Consider the following 6000-nt stretch of genomic DNA (forward strand, 5'->3'; position numbering starts at 1 on the left):
AAGATGTCCCAGGATCAGAACTCTGGTCAAAGGGAACAACATGGAGACTCTCACCATGATCGTGAGGGGGGAAATGAGCCTGAAGTTCAAGAAAGTGGCCAAGAAGGAGCCGGCTTGAATGAGGAAGGGTTGGAGACAAGTTTAGGCCAAGATGGAGCCGGCTTGAATCAGGAACAAAGGGAGATAAGTTCAGGCTCTCACAATCAAGGTGAGCAGGAACAAAGAGAAGTAGAAGCATCAGTTGAGGATGTAGAAGAAGAAGAAGAACAATGGATGTTCAAGAGCAAGCCGTGAGAGTTCAACAACCAGAATTGAGGAGAAGCACAAGAGTGAGGAAGGATCCTTCCTCTTGGGTAAACACGAGAGTGTACTACAATGCCCAAACAGTGGAGCATCCTTCTCAAGCTGTGTGCTCCTTTGCTCAATATCCTAAAGCACATTAAGCATTTATGGTAAATCTGGATGAGGGTTATATCCCAAGAAGCTATGAAGAGGCAATACAAGACAAGGAGTGGAAGGAATCAGTTGGAGCTGAGGCAGGAGCTATGATCAAGAATGATACATGGTATGAGAGTGAGTTACCTAAAGGGAAGAAGGCTGTGACTAGTAGATGGATATTCACAATCAAGTATAAGGCTGATGGTCAAGTTGAGAGGAAGAAGTCAAGACTGGTTGCAAGAGGCTTTACTCAAACATATGGAGAAGATTACATTGAGACCTTTGCACCAGTGGCTAAGCTACACACAATCCGGATTGTATTAAGCTTGGCTGTGAATCTTGGATGGGGCTTATGGCAAATGGATGTGAAGAATGCATTTCTACAAGGAGAGCTTGAGGATGAAGTGTATATGCATCCACCTCCGGGCTTGGAACACTTAGTAAAGAAAGGGAATGTGTTGAGAAGAAAGCTATCTATGGGCTGAAGCAATCACCAAGAGCTTGGTATAACAAGCTGAGCACTACTCTTAATGGCCGAGGCTTCAAGAAGTCTGAGCTAGATCACACTCTCTTCACTCTAAGTACTCCCTCAGGTATGATTGCACTTCTTGTGTATGTTGATGATATCATTATCACAGGGAGTGATAAGAAAGGTATCATAGCAACCAAGGAGTTCCTTAAATCCAAGTTTGAGATTAAAGACTTGGGAGAAATGAAATACTTTCTTGGAATTGAGATATGTAGATCCAAGGAGGGTTTGTTCATGTCCCAAAGAAAGTATACACTTGATCTTTTGAAAGGTGCAGGTGCTTATGGAGGCAAGACAGCAAGGATGCCTATGGAGGATGGCTACAAAGTCCCACGAGAGGGGGAGATTGAAGACAGCAAACCTTATCAGGATCCTAAACTCTATAGAAAACTAGTTGGCAAATTGATTTATCTTACCATAACTAGGCCTGACATTTGTTTTGCTGTGAATCAGGTGAGTCAACACATGCAAGTGCCTAAGGAGCATCATTGACGGATGGTGGAGAGGATCTTGATGTATCTCAATGGCTCACCTGATCAAGGAGTATGGATGGGCTGCAATGGAAGCACAGAAGTTGTTGGATACTGTGATGCTGATTGGGCTGGTGATAGAGCTGACAGGAGATCAACAACCGGCTATTGCACATTCATTGGAGGCAACTTGGTGACTTGGAAGAGCAAGAAGCAAAAGGTGGTGTCTTGCTCAAGTGCAGAAGCTGAGTATAGAGCCATGCTGAAGCTTACAAACGAGCTAGTATGGATCAAGGGCATCTTGAAGCATTTGGGGATTGATCAAGCCACGCCAATGACCATGCATTGTGATAACCAAGCCGCGATCCACATAGCCTCCAACTCGGTGTTCCATGAAAGAACCAAGCACATTGAGGTTGATTGTCACAAGGTGAGGCAGATGATTGTCCTAGGAGTCATCTTGCCATGCTACACTAGGAGTGAAGATCAGTTGGCTGATGTGTTCACGAAGGCAGCAAGACAGAAGACTATGGAGTCCATTCATATCAGATTGGGACTCATAGATCTTGGGAAGAGAAGGAGCTAATCCCCTAAGTCATGAGGTCTTTACTCTTTTTCCCTCATCAAGGTTTTGTCCCAATGGGTTTTCCTTGGTGAGGTTTTTAATGAGGAAGATCTCATGGCTGTCCAAGCTTAGGCTTTCACAAAGCCAAGCTTGAGGGGGAATGTTGAGATGAGGAAGCCATTATGTGAAAGAAAAGAGGAGTTGGGCAAGTAATGTGCAAGGGAAGAACGGTACGGCCTAAGTACGGACGGTACGGATCACCTCGACCATGAGAGCTTGAATGACCTTTAAAGTCAGTTTAAAGGTTGTGCAAAGTTAGGGCATGGTGTGTACGGATAGGGCATGACCATACATCTGAGGAAACGTGAAAGAGAAGGAAGATGGACGAGCAGTGCCTTCATTAGACACGGAAGGTTTGGAACGGATCAGACCGTTTATGGATAAGGTTGGGACGCGCCTTATCCATCCAGCTCTTGGACAGGCTGTAAAGCCAGAAGCATGTGTGCCCTCCTGTCCGTTCATTTCAAAAGGAGACACTCCATTCAGCCTTGACTTCACATGCTTAGACTAGTGCCATTTCCCTTTGCGCAAAAGCCCTAATGACTCTCCTATAAATGTTGTAACCTCATCCATAATAAAGATTAGACAGTTCAGATTATTCTTAGCCTCCATGGCTTTTCTCTTAGTCTCTTGATCTCAGATTCTACTCTAAATCATCTCTAATACTTCTCTAATCTCTCCTAAACTCTCAGATTACTCTTATACTCTAAAACTTATAGCTCTAGGTGATTGTTTCAGCCCATATATTTGCCTTCTTCAATCTCAAAACATTCTCTGGCTTTACTAGATGCTCAAGACCAGGAGGAGGAAGCATGTATACCTCATCTTCTAGCTCACCTTGTAAGAAAGCATTCTTCACATCCATCTGCCACAAATCCCACTCCAAGTTTGTTGCAATGGACAACACAATCCAAACTGTATGTAGCTTAGCTACTGGTGCAAAGGTATCAATGTAATCCTCTCCATAGGTCTGTGTAAATCCTCTTGCAACCAATCTGGTCTTCTTCCTATCAATCTGTCCATTTGCTAGATACTTGATTGTGAAGATCCATCTACTAGATACAGCCCTCTTTCCCCTTAGGCAGCTCACTCTCATACCATGTATCATTTTTGATCACAGCACCTGCTTCAGCTCCCATTGATTCTTTCCATTCCTTGTCTAACATAGCTTCTTCATAAGTCCTTGGTACATAACTCTCATCCAGACTAATCATAAAGGCATAATGCTCCTCTGGAAACTCAGCAAAGGAACACACGCTTGAGAAGGATGCTCCACAGCCTGGGCATTGTAGTACACTCTCGTGTTTACCCAGTTGGAAGGATCCCTCTTTATCCTTGTGCTCCTCCTCAAAGCTTGAACCTGATCTTTACTTTGCACACTAGCCGACTCCACTTGCTCTTCTTCTGAACTGGCCAGTCTGAGTTGTTCTTCTACACTAGACTGAACCTCATCCACTTCTCCACTAGACTGAACCTCATTGTTCTCAACTTCTTGTGATATATCTTGATCATGAAGACCTGAATCCTCTTGGTTTTTGCTCTTGCTCACCAGATTCAGTTCCCATTCCCCCTCTCATGATCAAGAGGAGTTGTTCTTCCAGCTCCACCACTCTGATTGGAAGACTCTCTCCTTTCGGTTTCCTGATCCTGGGATAATCCTATCCCAAGCTTCTCTAACAACACTCTCAGTATTGTTGCCTTATCAGATGGAGCTTGAGACAAATCCTTCAGATTTTCCCACTCCTTTTCTTCATAATAACCTTTTGTTTCAACAAACTTCACTTCTCTAGATACCATCACTCTCCTTGCTTCAGGATCATAGCACTTGTACCCCTTCTGAGTGATAGAGTAACCAATGAACATAGCCTTAGTACTCTTTGCCTCCAGCTTGTTTCTCTGCTCTCCTGGAACCATGACATAGCACACACACCCAAAGACACGTAGTGTTGAACTGAAGAGAAGATAGAGCTTGACTATAATAGGGCAAGCTCTAGAAGATGTCCAGAAGAGTTCAGTCAAGCCTCAGAAGTGTTCTGAAGAGGTTATCTTGTGAAGTTAAGTCTAGGAAAGACTTAGACTGATCATGTGAAGAGTTTGGAGGAGTTAGAGAGAAGATGGCCTAAGGTGCAAAGATAGGGCGTCAGTACGAACCAGTACGGACAGTACGGCCTTGTTCGGCCATGGGTGAACCAAGAAGAGGAATGGATTGACTTAGGAAGAAGAATGGGTGATGTGCATACTTAGGGCGAGTGTACGGACCGGCCAGGCCGTACATCGACCGTACAACACCCGGGACTTGTCCATTCATCCGGTTCAGCCAAAAGAAGAATGTGCAAGGATAGGGCGCTACTTGTCTGATCTCTTATGACCGTTGGAGACTTAAGGAGAGGAAAGGGAATATTCCTTATGAGCTGGGTGGTCCAAAGAGAAAGGCTGGAAAGTAAAAGTGGCTTTACCTTTACAGCCTTATCTCCACACTGTCTCATCTTGGCCATTGATTCAAAATGAGCCAATCTCTCTCCTCCATTCAAATCAGGCGTGCCTCCCTTGCCAGCTTGCACCAGAACATCCAAGACCAGCCTTCTCTCATCCTAGCCATCCATTCTATCTTTTAATTACAGCCTTAGGATATAGGTTTATGATCTGAGTGATGTAAAGGCATATATAAGCCATTTGTATGCATTTTGTAAACTCCGAGTGAGTAAGGGGGTTTCCCTTCTCCTTCTCTAATCTGAAACACTTATTCTCTCAGTCTCTTTAGTCTCTTAATCTCTCTGTTCTTAAGTCTCTCATACACTCATATACACTCTCACAAATCTCTCTTCCTAAATCACCTAGAACAAGCTCTAATCATTCTTCATTGAAGCTTATACACACACATACTACCAGAGTAGAGATCTCTTTAAAAATCATATGGTATCAGAGCCAGGTTCATCAGAACCTGAGCTGTAGCTTCCGCACAACACAAGCTCTACCCTCAGCTCAAATCCAACCCTTGAAGACATTCCCATCCGAGTTCAGTTTCTCCTTGAGAAGAAGACTGAAGCTGGCGTGTCTCTCATCCTTTCTCCTGCCTATGCTGATGGAGAGACTCATTGGAAGCAGAAGTGTATGGAGAGGACTCACGAACCTCATCCAAGGTACCTCCTCCAAGAGCTTTCTTCATCTGGTTCATCATGAAAGTTGTCAAGATGATGGCACCTAGAAGACTTGAAGAAAGGAGGAGTCTTTGAGGTGGAGAAACAAGAAGGTGGCCATGAACTGAAGGAGTAGGAGGTGGGTGACTATCCAGACTCTCAGATTCAACAAAAGCCATGGCTAGTCCCCTTGGAGGTTTAAGGAACCAACCTGGTTCCTTGTGTAAGCGATTTCTAAAACCTTCTTGATAATGAGCTTGTGTTGTTGACTGGTTATAATGTGTGGTGTGATTGAAAACCTGTGGATTGTTAAAGATTGATAAATTAAAATGTTTAGAATCTGTCCCAGGATACTTTAAGAGCTTTGTTTGGTGACTGAATGTGCTTAATATGCTTAGCTCTAGGTCATAGTGATGCTTGTTGTGATTAATTGAATCCGCTTGCATACATGGATTGAAACTGAATTGAAAGCTGTTGCATATAGTCTTGTGGCTGTCTTACATTGAAGAATTAGATTCATGTCTAAGTGCTGAGTAAAGAAGCTCTTAAGAGTGCCTAAGTAACTTGTCTTGAATCTGCTAGGATCTTGCTTGTACTTAGAGAGTTAGCTTGCAAAGAATAGAACTTGATAATGCCTTGTGTCTATCTGTTGCATTGCTTGTAATAAGTGAGAATCAAACTTGATAATTTATTAATCAAGATTTGAATTCAATACGATTGAAAATGGTTAAATGCTTAATGTCAGTTCTAAATTAACTTGTCTTGTTAAGATGATAGATTATATTATCTAATCATGCTTGC

Source organism: Brassica napus, unplaced genomic scaffold, assembly GCF_020379485.1.
Source record: "Brassica napus cultivar Da-Ae unplaced genomic scaffold, Da-Ae ScsIHWf_1482;HRSCAF=2075, whole genome shotgun sequence".
NCBI classification, from domain to species: domain Eukaryota; kingdom Viridiplantae; phylum Streptophyta; class Magnoliopsida; order Brassicales; family Brassicaceae; genus Brassica; species Brassica napus.